The sequence below is a fragment of the Haliotis rubra genome, unplaced genomic scaffold (genome assembly GCF_003918875.1).
Source record: "Haliotis rubra isolate DU_JTF1 unplaced genomic scaffold, ASM391887v1 Scf1387, whole genome shotgun sequence".
Lineage (NCBI taxonomy): Eukaryota > Metazoa > Mollusca > Gastropoda > Lepetellida > Haliotidae > Haliotis > Haliotis rubra.
Genome location: NW_025765322.1, coordinates 112,135 through 126,527, shown reverse-complemented (window position 1 = coordinate 126,527; position 14,393 = coordinate 112,135). Strand labels below are relative to the sequence as shown.

General features: G+C 41.5%; 1 long non-coding RNA gene across 3 annotated transcripts; it reads right to left on the bottom strand.

Moving 5' to 3' along the window:
• Window positions 1-3,514: 3,514 nt before the first annotated feature.
• Window positions 3,515-12,737, bottom strand: LOC124268506. 3 transcript variants are annotated; one of them, XR_006896296.1, is made up of 4 exons: window positions 12,690-12,720; window positions 9,716-9,811; window positions 4,256-4,390; window positions 3,515-3,628 (listed from the first exon to the last, which is right to left on the bottom strand). It is a non-coding gene; the product is annotated as an uncharacterized LOC124268506 (long non-coding RNA). The 3 variants fall into 3 exon arrangements; XR_006896295.1 differs by lacking the exon at window positions 9,716-9,811 and having other exon boundaries at window positions 12,690-12,737; XR_006896294.1 differs by lacking the exon at window positions 12,690-12,720 and having other exon boundaries at window positions 9,716-10,042.
• Between the last annotated feature and the right edge of the window lie 1,656 nt (window positions 12,738-14,393).

The following is a 14,393-nucleotide window of genomic DNA, read 5'->3' as shown; positions in this document are numbered from 1 at the left end:
TGACAAACAATGAAGGTACATGAAGGACCATAATGACAAACACTGGAGGAAGACGAACAACCATAATGACTGCATGGTGTCAAGAATCAGGTCTTTGTAAATGGGTTTGATAACGGCTTCTACACCTATTTCCTGAAGAGGATTTAGATGAGATGTGTAACAGTTCCAAGTTCAGACTTCACGAATCGTTACATCAATGGTAGAAATACATTTGAAATTGAGCTACGATTAGAATATTTTAAGTACACGTGAGTATAACACTTTTTATGATCAATTCCAAAAAAATGCAACCTGTATTTTTTATTTATTTGTGCAGAAAACACACACAAGAATTGTGTTGTACGTTGTTGTCACCTGTCTATAGTGTAGCCTACAATAAATTAAGCGAAACTGTCATGACGATCTAGGGGAAGTAACTCTGAATTGGACACGCTTCTCGGACTGCCAAAGTGTTGTAAAATCATATACATCTCACCGTTCACCAACATTTGTCACAGTAGTCATGACAAAGATGTTTAAATATTTTTAGGTAAATGTATCCAGTACTTATTATTTTCATATGTAGATTAAACTCCAGGAAAACGCCCCACGGTTTGTAAATAAAAGAACAGGACCAGGTAACCCAGTGTCTGACATCATAAACATTAGGCTTGTGTTTTGTTTGTTTGTTGTTTAAGGCTACACTCAGCAATGCTCCAGCTATATGACGGCGGTCTGTAAATAATCACATTTGCACCACATTCCAGTGATTGACATCACGAGCATTAGGCTGGTGTTTTGTTTGTTGGTTGTTTAACGCTACACTCAGCAATGCTCTAGCTATATGACGGTGGTCTGTAAATAATCACACTTGGACCATACATTCCGGTGATTGACATCATGAGCATTAGACTTGTGTTTTGTTTGTTTGATATTTAACGCTACACTCAGCAATGCTCCAGCTATATGACGGTGGTCTGTAAATAAACACACTTGGACCATACATTCCAGTGATTGACATCACGAGCATAAGACTGGTGTTTTGTTTGTTGGTTGTTTAACGCTACACTCAGCAATGCTCTAGCTATATGACGGTGGTCTGTAAATAATCACACTTGGACCATACATTCCAGTGATTGACATCATGAGCATTAGGCTTGTTTTGTTTGTTTGTTGTTTAACGCTACACTCAGCAATGCTCCAGCTATATGACGGCGGTCTGTAAATAATCACATTTGCACCACAGTCCAGTGATTGACATCACGAGCATTAGGCTGGTGTTTTGTTTGTTGGTTGTTTAACGCTACACTCAGCAATGCTCCAGCTATATGACGGTGGTCTGTAAATAATCACACTTGGACCATACATTCCGGTGATTGACATCATGAGCATTAGACTTGTGTTTTGTTTGTTTGATATTTAACGCTACACTCAGCAATGCTCCAGCTATATGACGGTGGTCTGTAAATAAACACACTTGGACCATACATTCCAGTGATTGACATCACGAGCATAAGACTGGTGTTTTGTTTGTTGGTTGTTTAACGCTACACTCAGCAATGCTCTAGCTATATGACGGTGGTCTGTAAATAATCACATTTGGACCATACATTCCGGTGATTGACATCATAAGCATTAGACTTGTGTTCTGTTTGTTGTTTAACGCTACACTCAGCAATGCTCCAGCTATATGACGGCGATCAATAAATAATCACATTTGGACCATACATTCCGGTGATTGACATCATGAGCATTAGGCTTGTGTTTTGCTTGTTTGTTGTTTAACGCTACACTCAGCAATACTCCAGCTATATGACGGTGGTCTGTAAATAATCACACTTGGACCATACATTCCAGTGATTGACATCATGAGCATTAGGCTTGTGTTTTGTTTGTTGGTTGTTTAACGCTACACTCAGCAATGTTCCAGCTATATGACGGCGACCTGTAAATAATCACATTTGGACCATACATTCCTGTGATTGACATCATGAGCATTAGACTTGTGTTTTGATTGTTTGTTGTTTAACGCTACACTTTGCAATGCTCCAGCTATATGACGGCGATCAATAAATAATCACATTTGGACCACACATTCCAGTGATTGACATCATGAGCATTAGGCTTGTTTTGTTTGTTTGTTATTTAACGCTACACTTTGCAATGCTCCAGCTATATGACGGTGGTCTGTAAATAATCACACTTGGACCATACATTCCACTGATTGACATCATGAGCATTAGGTTTGTGTTTTGTTTGTTTGTTGTTTAACGCTACACTCAGCAATGCTCCAGCTATATGACGGCGATCAATAAATAATCACATTTGGACCATACATTCCAGTGATTGACATCATGACCATAAGGCTTGTGTTGTTTGTTTGTTATTTAACGCTACACTTTGCAATGCTCCAGCTATATGACGGTGGTCTGTAAATAATCACACTTGGACTATACATTCCGGTGATTGACATCATGAGCATTAGGTTTGTGTTTTGTTTGTTTGTTGTTTAACGCTACAATCAGCAATGCTCCAGCTATATGACGGCGATCAATAAATAATCACATTTGGACCACACATTCCAGTGATTGACATCATGACCATAAGGCTTGTGTTGTTTGTTTGTTATTTAACGCTACACTTTGCAATGCTCCAGCTATATGACGGTGGTCTGTAAATAATCACACTTGAACCATACATTCCACTGATTGACATCATGAGCATTAGACTTGTGTTTTGTTTGTTTGTTGTTTAACGCTACAATCAGCAATGCTCCAGCTATATGACGGCGATCAATAAATAATCACATTTGGACCACACATTCCAGTGATTGACATCATGACCATAAGGCTTGTGTTGTTTGTTTGTTATTTAACGCTACACTTTGCAATGCTCCAGCTATATGACGGTGGTCTGTAAATAATCACACTTGGACTATACATTCCGGTGATTGACACCATGAGCATTAGGTTTGTGTTTTGTTTGTTTGTTGTTTAACGCTACAATCAGCAATGCTCCAGCTATATGACGGCGATCAATAAATAATCACATTTGGACCACACATTCCAGTGATTGACATCATGACCATAAGGCTTGTGTTGTTTGTTTGTTATTTAACGCTACACTTTGCAATGCTCCAGCTATATGACGGTGGTCGTTAAATAATCACATTTGGACCATACATTCCGGTGATTGACATCATGAGCATTAGGCTTGTTTTGTTTGTTTGTTGTTTAACGCTACAATCAGCAATGCTCCAGCTATATGACGGCGATCAATAAATAATCACATTTGGACCACACATTCCAGTGATTGACATCATGAGCAGCAATATTCCTAATTCGGAAAAGATGACAGGTGGCCATGTCAGTCAAGTCAGTTACCCTGACCACAGAGCCAGCGAAGAAACTTGGAAGATGAATACAGGAATACTTGTCATGTTGCTTTCCCACAGTATATATACGTTTGAATACAAATGTCATGTAATCATGAGATACCCGTCTGTCTGAATATCGTTATCTGTAAAACACAATAACAACAATATGGGAGACAATGTGAGTTTTCATTTATTCGTAAGTCAGTAGTCTTGATAGTTTCCGATTTCGAATCTCACCACAGTGGAACAACTGTATCCGCACAAGCTCACTCCCTGAAACAAGAGGTGACAGTGACATGAGTAATGTATTGAAATGATACCAAAGAGACATACACAGTTTCCGCTGGATAGTGTCTACTCTGTATTTGATGTACATGTAAGCAGCGTCATCCAAACTAACCTTTCAGTAGTTTCAGGCTTAGCAGTTCAGCTTGTGAAGAAAACCTACAAATTGCAGATAGAATCATATCACTCACCGCTTCAACAAAAAGTCATAAAACTATAGAAACTTAAAAAATATGTAACAAACAGAACTCGAATGGTAACTGAACTCATACTTGATTGATATTTGTAAAACACGTATTTGAAAGAGACACTACTACACTAGCTGGTAACCAAAACTTCAGGCAACACCTAGCTTAAGGAGTGCTGATAGATTGGGCTCCCCGCCTAGCTGTCACTGACTGAAACTTTAGACTTTAGAAAGATGTTTCTGTTGATAAACTAACTTAACTTAGTACTAACACTCAGTACTAGTACTAAGTAAATGCTCATTGTAAGTTGATATTCTGCCAGCCGTGTAGCACTAAAGCATTTGAATACTCTAAACATTATGAGCCTGAAGTGTTCAGAGAAATATATATCCTTATTTTAGCAGCTCGCATCTAAGAACTGACTTACATGAAGTAATGACAGTTGTCCAAGAAGGAGTTGTATTGTAGCCTAGTCATGTTCCCCATCAGCTCTGGGGTCGCTCCAGACACCGAACATTCTACTGTGTTACTCAGGTGGGTTTGGATGCAAACAGGTTCTTCCCTGAAACCAGTTGAAGTCAGAGGTTACGTCATAGTTTAGGCCGTGAAATAGTCCAAGTGGAGATGACAGAATCTCCCTTTCTGTGTAAATCATCTTGTCGACCCCTTGAAATAGCCAAGACAATTCTCTCTGGCCATTCCCACAACACACTCTGCAAATTCAGTTAATACAATGGAATCTTAGAGTAAATAGGGTTCAAACATTTCTCTAGTATAATGTCGCATCAATAGAAAACATTGTCCATCACTGACAAAATAACACGTCCACCTGTTTTTGAAACTGCTATTTTCTCGGTTCCAAATCGCAGTGTCCTAAATACTATCATCAATGTGTAAGTGAGTGAGTGAGTTTAGTTTTACGCCGCACTTAGCAATGTCCCCGCTATATATTTGAGTCTGGACCAGACAATCCATCGATCAACAACATGAGCATCGATCTACGCAAATGTGTCAACCATGTCAGCGAGCCTGGCCACCCGATCCCGTTAGTCGCCTCTTACGACAAGCATGGGTTACCGAAGAACAATTCTTACCCGGATCTTCACGGATCATCAGTGTGTAAGAACACTTGAGTAATAGTTTTCAGGGACTGTGTTTAAACTCCAGTGCAACTTATCGCTTTCTTCGTTTTTCCGACTATAACAAGGATATAGGGGTTAGTGTAAAGCGGTTCCTAGAACACAACGATCAATGCGTCCATGTGCAGTGGGTGGATAGACATTTGCGAGGAAAGGATAGGTCGACTCTAATTAGTATCCGCCTTGTGTGCCTTTAGTGTATTTAACCTCCTTTGTTCTACTCACGAGCAGTTGATGGTCAAGGCGCCGCCAGAGATCAAAGTGCTGAGTCCCTGACCATTCAGTATCTCCCCGACCACGGACAGGTTGTTCTTACACTGCCGCACAAGCTCGTCACACCGAGCCCAGTCAAGGGGAGGAACCCAGTCCCTCTTCTGCAGGTGCCGAGCAGCTGCTGAGACTGTTCAACAGACGTACATGCAACAAGCAGTTCCTCTGTCAACAGAGCTCCTTCCAACAAACATCAGTTATTTATGTATCAAATCAGGGGCGGATACAGCGTGTGTGTGTGTGGGCGTGTGTGTGTGTGTGTGTGTGTGTGTGTGTGTGCGTGCGCGCGCACTGTTGAGAAAAGGGGCGCGTCCACTAGCGGCGTAGTATTCCTGATTTGTTTTCCTTTGTTTAAAGATGAAGTCAGCCATGTTCCAACAATATTACGGCGATCTGAAAATAATCGACTCTGGGCCAGATAATGAACATCTGTTAACGCATCTAGGATACGATGGCATGCATCAACCTGACCACTCGAGTAAGCAGTATTCAAAGTCATTATTGTCTAACCTATACAGCCTCCCAACTGGTTGTTATATATCATGCCTTTATGTAATGCCTTTCGAAATGCAAACAAATAAGACATTTTTATCACATATCAGCAATCGTGTTGACGTTGACTAAAGATAATACTAAAGAATCGTCTCTCCACATGATACTCGAGGTGCCAATAACATGGTGTGATTGGGATAATGCCCAGAGCATATCCGTATAATCCTTTTGGTTTGTTGGTTGGGATTTCGGTTTCCTACCCGTGAACAAAAGAACTGGTCTTCAATAACCCACGCTGGTCATAAGAGGCGAATAACGATCGATGCTCACACTCTACACTCGATTATTTACAGACCGCCGCTATATTGCTGGAATATTGCTGAGTGCGGCGTCCCCACTTAATAATTCGTAATAACACTACATCATGATATCCGAACATTACATCCATATGAACTATGATTGTCGGCGTGTTGTGTATCGAAATATGTCCTTGCTTCACAATCGTTTGTAATCTCGGATCTAGCATCCCATTAAAAGATCACATCACTGATGTTTAAAGTATTCACGGTGTTTGCGCCAATACTTCATCGTCAGACAATCATGGCCATTGTAGTAACAGTATTGCATGCCTGGCCTTCCACACAGGACGATAACAGGGATGTCAGGCACGGTGACTTGTCAGACTGGGACCATTACATGGCGTACATCCTCGTTCACTGATACCCTCTAGATATAACTTACAATTACTCGCCAGTGAGAACCAGAAACACTGCAGCATGTGAGGTCTTCCTTTTCCCGTGTTGAATCTTAAAATATGGAACATAATATTGTGAGACTACCTCCTATCCATTGCCACTGACAAACGAAACAAAACAAACACATACATGTGTGAGACCCACGCAGTGTACAGTGGAGTAATATTCTGGAGTCTGATGAACATTTTTCAATACATGCATAACGACACACCAGCCTGTAAGGTAAAGTATACTAGACGAACATAGCAACGTAATTCATTGATAAATCAAAACAAAAATACTACCGTACAAGTCAGAATGAACTACCATACAGAATAGAGTAACGATCCTCGTTACACAGCAAGTATTGTACAATAGTAAAAACTGATTATCGTACAGAAATGCATACCTTGCTGCAGTTCAAAAGAGTGCACTCTCTATGTTGCTTGAGTTCCCCTGCTTGATGGACAGCTCTGCCCCTGACTGGTCTCGTGCGTCTCCCTACTTGATAGACGGCCCCGACTCCCACTGGTGTCGTGTTTCCCCCTGCTTGAGAAACAGCTCATCTCCTCACTGGTATCGTGTGTCTCCCTGCTTGACAGACAGCCCCGCCACTCACTGGCATCGTGTGCCCCCTGGTTGATAGACAGCTCCGCTCCTCACTGGTGTCGTGTGTCCCCCTGCTTGATGGACAGCCCTGCGCCTCACTGGTGTCGTGTCACGTTGACAGTGATACTAAAGGATATCTCTATTTTCAGGAAGATTTTACTTCTCTTTCGTTTTGAACTGAGCGAAGCCAGGTTCCAGCTATATGTCCTTCTAGTGAACTAAAAAGGAAGTGGATAAATCACCTGAATGAAGTTCCGCATAGATAAACACAAATTATATCCATTGCAAAAAATCCCACATAAACTGATGTCCAAAAGGAACGACACCAAGCATTTTTCATGTATTTTTTGATTAAGTACTCATTTTCGTATGAAAACATGCTTGTTCCAAACCAAACGCATTCGCGTAAACGCGCACTTTACTAAAACGATGTTGAGTTTCGTAGCACGAAATGAACGCGCAGTTCAACTGTATAAAACTGCTTCGACGTTGGCACAGTTCATGTTTTCCGACGAGAGAAGATTTTGGATCTTCTAGAGCGATGGTGTGCAGCGTGTGTACGGAACATGTGGTGAACGTTTGGCACAGAATTGCATTCATTAAGTCCGGCCATTCGGAGATTTAATGGTTTGGGGTGGAATATGCGTTGACGCCAAAACAAGGCTCGTCGTTATTCGAGGAAACATGAATCCACAGCGTTATCAAGATGAAATTTGTCAGCTAGTCATCCAACAACAGCCTTATGGGACCATTTCGATCGCCAACTTAGAAATCGCCTTGTGCCCCTAGTCAACATCAGGGAATTGGGACAATGCCTTCTTGATGAATGGCAACGCATCACCCCCAACGTCATCCGACGTTCAACGTCATCATCCCGCAGAGGTGTACTGGCGTGTATTGATGCTCACAGTGGACAGACCCGGTACTAACGTGACTTTGAGACGTGACATTGTCCACACTTGCCTCGTTCGGTGTCTCTGAATGAAATTTTCAGTTTGGCCCCATCACGTCTTTACAGGCCGGTCCTAATGATTATAAAGGATTGACTAAAATGAATTTTTGTACACATGTTACTGAATCAATTCTCAAATAAAATGTACCAATCTAAAATTTCGTTATCTTTTTGTTTTTCTTCACTGTCCTTTCAAATACGAGGTATCGTTTCTTTTGGACACTAGTTTATTTTGGGTTTGTACATATTGCAGTTGAATGTTAAACATGACAAATGCCCGCAGACATAAAGTGCTCTCAAGTTTATGTACGTGAGTGTGTTGCACATGTTTCATTAATGAATAATTTTCATCCATAAATTTTATCTTACCCCTTTTTCAAATGTAAATATGTGTCATTTAAATGTATGGCTAGATTTGTCTCAATTGCTGACTGCTGAAGGGATGATGTAAATCCAGGTTCCTCGCAGGTAGCAAGTGTAGCCTTTCTGAAATTCTTGGGAAGTCTTGGGGAGTCTTCACATTCTCCAAATCGTTCCCGGCAATTTCGTTGCCAGCCCTACACACAATGTTGTATGGCCAGAGACAGAGATTTTCTAATAGTAACCAACTGTTTGTTGGTTGGTTGTATAACGCCACACTCTGTTAACTGTCATTCGAGACAACGCTGTGAACGTATTTTGATGGTGTTGTCAAATTCAAAACACGGATATTTTCACATGAATCTGCTGGATAGTCTAACCGATAAGCAATATTGTGTGACAGTACTTCTGACAGACTGTCGAAAGTCTCTATCACATACACTTACACATTAACATACTATGTTCCTGAAGTATGTCACCAGGAGACTCATTTTGACGGAAACCCTGTGTCCAATCTACACGTGGGAATCTGTAGTAAACCCATATATTTATTTTGACATTATAGTTTTTAACATTAATGTAAAAGATAGATTCTAAATGACGGCATCTGTACAAACATGCACTAGATTTGAGGGTGAGCGTGAAGGCAGGATATGAAGGACTTGTAGCCGCAATGTAATAGTACAATATGAAGTTCAGTATCAAAATAGGGTCCGAAGAAGACCGAATACAAGCCTTCTTGGTTGATGCATGACGTCTTATATCAGTTGCATATATAATATCCATTTATCGAAACGAAATATTCCAGTAATATCACGCCGGGGGACACCAGAAATGGGCTTCATACGTTGTGCCCATGTGAGGGATCGAACCCGGGTCTTCGGCGTGGCGAGCGAAGGCTTTAACCACTGGACTACCCCACCGACCCGTGGTACAATAGCTACACAGTGTGTAATGTCTTCCTTCATTCAGTGTGATGTTGCTGGGGTTTAACTGCACCTCCACTGCACCCACAAAACAGTATTTATTATTTGATACAACACAATGCGGAATATTGAGTACTTATGATTGGAAATCTAATCGCAAACCTACGCACTACTGTGTAGCTGGACATTGGAGACACATCACACACAAAGATACACACTAACAATCCACCCGACCCCCAACCCCACACACCGCCATCCCACCATCGTATAATCTATTATTCTGTTAAATTAATAGTCAGTTTTATATTAAATAATCGTAAGGTGTAGATCGTGTCGTACGACGTATCACATAACTGCTTACAGGTTTTCTACACTTAATATAATTGGGAACAGCTATCAACCAACCTGATCTCAACTGAACAGTCTGATGGAGTTCCGGTGTCAGTTACTCCACACAGAATACAAGCATAGGAATGGTCACTGACCGAGATCGACTGTTTGCTGATATGAAAGAAATATGAGATGAAACAGCAGGGAATGAACTTCTAAAAAACGATTCACAAACCGAATACACTGTGAAACTAAACCTACAGACACCAGCAGCTTTTTTTATTTGTCTTCTCCAAACTAAATATTGTTTGTATTATGAACCATGTGAATTGTACAACTCAAAATGAGTGAAATATTTCCTTGTACATTTAAGCTGTGACAACCTAACGGCCGTGTCAACTGCCACACTGTCCATGAGCGTCATGTCACACGAGGAATGTACTGAACATCACCAAGAGCCACAGGGAACTCTGCCCTCCAAACATGAGTGACTGCATTCGAACATGGACACGAAATATGTTGTATAAAGGTCAGTTACAATAGCGGATGTCTGAGGGGAAGTGCCTCGATTACTAGTTTTGAGCTGTGAGGTGAGGCAGCATGTAAAGTAAACCATGGTTGGCGCACATAGTAGTCTCCCTTGCACCGTACACAGTGAGCATGAGAATACGTCCGGTATAGTGACAGTGTGACAGAAAAAAAGCCGCACCTCGCATGTGAGGTGTCTGTGGCCTGTTACTACCAGTGTAGTGGAGCGCTATCTGACGGAGTAGTCTCCCTTGCATCATTCACCACGATCAACAGTTTCAACATACAGTGACAGTGCTCCAACGACTGTTGTTCAATGAGCGTGGAACACTCACAGTGCACTGTCAGCAGCGAGTGTGGTGTAACAAACCTTGCCCGAGTTATCTCTCTTGCTGTAATGTACATGCTCTCAGAGCGCTGATGTGGCTACAGTCATTTCCCTAACAATCATAATGTTACATTTATAACCCGCTGGGTCTTCTCTTGGTGGTATAGTGAATGTACTTGTCAACACACAAACGAATACTCTCCTACACAAGTAGAAATAATGTAATATCGTTTCTCAAAACGGAACCAAGTCAAGACCTAGACTAAAACACAAACACGCATAGAGTGAAAGGAAATGTATCCAGTACACCAACACACGTCACACATGAAAAGTGAGTGACCGCGTGAGTTTAGGTTTACGCCACACGGTCTGTAAATAATCGAGTCTGGACCAGACAAACCAGTGATCAACAGCATGAGCATCGATCTACGCAGTTGGGATACGATGACATGTGTCAGCGAGCCTGACCACCCATCCCGTTAGTTGCATGTTACGACAAGCATGGGTTACTGAAGATCAGTTCTAACCCGGGTCTTCACAGGTCTATCCACGAAAGGGTGTATGACTGATGGTGAATAGTGTGACGAGATGTTTTAAGACCTGAACTTTCAGTTAACATCAGTGACTGGTCACAAATGAAGCAGTAGAATGCTGTTGTTTTATTACAGTTGTTTCTGGCTCGCCTGATATATTCCCTTGAAGAAATAGAAAACCAATGTTGTACAAACACACTGATATATGCACTGGAATGGGAACAGGTATTTGTGGCAGGTTTTTGTGAGGGAGGGGTCTGGTCTGCTACACTCGGATGATAACAACGACATGCTTTTTGGGGCCACTTGGAATTGTAAACCAAAAGTCAATGTGTTCCTTAATCTGACTGGTTGAAAAACATGATCGAATGTTAAGCATATCGGAGTTATGACCCCTTATCTTTATACGTGTATCGCCTCTCTGTCGTCATTTGACTTCATAGAACAAAATCCTTTTTCAACATTTATTACGAGTCATTTTTAAGATTGAGCGTATAACGTTATGCATAAGCACACAAACCCATTTCATACATGCTTATGTCGTTCAGATGTCAGGCTGTATTTTCTTTGCTCACACTTTCCGTAAAGATGCCAAATTGAAAAAAAATCGTAGCACAGTGCTTGAATCGGTACACGATCAAAAGCGGAGACATTTATTGTTTTTTAACGCATAACAAAAAAACAGTGTTTATTTCTAAAACCGCCGAGTTAGGTGCATTTATATTTATACCAACGGATAGAAAAAAAATAGTATTCTACATTTCTATGTAATTTTATAGCCAAACTAATTTTATAGACCATGCAAGCGCAATTCTCGCACAACGCTCACTTTTCAAGTCTTATGATTCCCAGATCTTTCAGCGCGACGGAGTCCAGCTTGACCAATCCGGATGTGACGTCAAATAAACGAGCAGAGCGTTTTAAATGGCAGCCTATACCGGTTTCTAGCTTTGGCGCAAGGTTACGCGCGCAGAGGGAGCCAGGAACCAGCTTACGCTCACACCATTGTATTATTACGTAGTCAGCTGTGGTGACGTCATTCAAATCATATTGTGAAGTAAAGTCTGAGTGACGTCACAAATGAGCAGTTCCAGATGCTACCAAGGGAGACAGCCGAAACGGCCGGCTGATGACATTTCACTGCTGTGCCCGTACTCGATGTCAATGAGTGCAGACACAAAAACGTGTATAGACCTTTTGGTAAATGACTTTTGTGTTGACAATGTCGATTAACATCACGTTTTGGCCAATTTCCGGCAGTCGGTTCCAAATGAATTTCCGTGCTTCAAATACTCAATAACACCCGGAAATTTCGCCAACACATGATGTTTATCTCCTAAATGTCCCAAGTCTCAGTTTTGACAGTGTTGACATAAGCAGCAGGGGAATGAACGGGAGATGTTGATGTAGTCAGCCTGAAATGATACAAACGTACTTTCTGTATTCATTACAAATTGCTTCCAAAAAGACAATTGTACGCGTCCGATGTGCCAATGAATAACGATCCACACAGTGATGATACCAGGCGAAAAGATGAGGGTAACCCTGCCCACCAGAGACACCTGTAACAAACACGTGCAAGGTTGACATAAGTCAAAATAATAAACTGCAACGGACTTCATTTTTGTCCTTAACAGTTCAATTTGAACAATTATGAAACCTTTACAGAGGCATTAGTTAATTAGTTCCTGAAGCAAATGGTCATTCATATTACTGCGTGTAGCATACATAAATGCTGACTATTTCTTCAACATATCATGGATTTCCAAACTGGACTGTCCATTGTGTTACTTCGTTATTGCATATCCTAATAGTTGCTACCACAACTAGCCTACCTCAACAGGAATCAGTTATGTGAGACAAGATGTATATGTTACGTGACATTACACATTAGAGTTGAGTTGAGTTGAGTTGGGCTTTACGTCACATCGGCATTATTCCAGCCATATAGTGACGAGAACAAGTCTGCATTAATATACATTGCAAGTACAAAGTGGTTTCGTTTCAAAGAAACACATTCATTACATTGTCATTTTGGAACAGAATGGCATAGCACTAAATTGAAAAGCAGGTAAATTCGTTAGTGACATTACACAGTTACAATTTATGATATAGATCAACTTCCCTCAGGTAGTTCAGTATCAGATGAGCGCTCACGTTGGAGAACAGATCTTTTAGATTGGTTGCGTGATAATGCGAGTCCTTGCAAATGTAAAAGTCCACACAGTCAAGCAGAATATGCTTGACGGTGAAAGCCTCATCGCAGGAGAGACATATGGGGGGTCCATCCCCATCCGTTTATAGCAGATAGTCATGTGTAAATCGACTGTGGCGAATACGACATCATCGCAAAATTACTTCATCACGTCTTGACTGGCATCCCAAGTAGGTATAACCGATTGTTGGCTTCAATTCATGGAGTTTGTTTCTTCCTACTTGAGTGTCCCACCTTTTTTGCATCAGGTCCCGAGTATAGCTTCTGATAGTGGGTTTGAAATCACTGTACGGGATTAGCAGTGGAGATAGGGGCTTTTCAAGAGCTGCTTTTGCTGCAGCATCGGCCTTAGTGTTACCTGCTATGCCGACGTGACCCGGCAACCAGCAGAGGACGATGTCATATTGGCCAGTAGAAAGGTCGTTGTACAGTTCTAGTATGTCCATGATGATTGCGTGACTTGATGTCACGTTTAGAAGTGCTTGAAGGCAGGATAATGAATCTGTAAATACGATGAAATTGTTTGACTGATTTTGCTGTTGAATGTAGGTCAAAGCTGAGAAGATAGCTTTGGCTTCAGCGGTGAAAATGGAACTGTTGTCGGGGATCCTAGAGGAGACAGTCTTGGATCCAATGACTGTAGGGCTGGCAACTTGGCGATCGTCCTTGGATCCGTCTGTGAAAATGGATCTGTGAGTGTTATACTTCGAACGTAACTGGTTGTATTCCTGTTGGAAGACCAAGGGATTTGTTTCAGACTTTTTGAGTTTGGTGAGGGTAAGATCGACCTGTGGTTTCACCATTTGCCATGGTGGTGAGGACAGAAGTCGGTATGGTGCAATGATGTTGAGATCAATTTTAGCTGCAGATATGCGTGGTTTGATCCTGATTCCAAGTGGTGGGACCAGGCTTGGCAGTTTAGGAAATAAGTTTTCCTAGAACGGGTTGAAAACACAATTGTATGCTGGATTGGACTCATTTGAACGTAATTTAGTGATATACTGCAGTGAGAGTTTAATGCGGCGTTGTTCAAGTGAAGGTTCATTAGCCTCCGCATATAGGCTGTCTACCGGAGAGGTCCTAAAAGCTCCCAGGCAGAGCCTCAGCCCTTGGTGGTGGATAGAGTCTAATTTTTCTAAATTGCTTTTG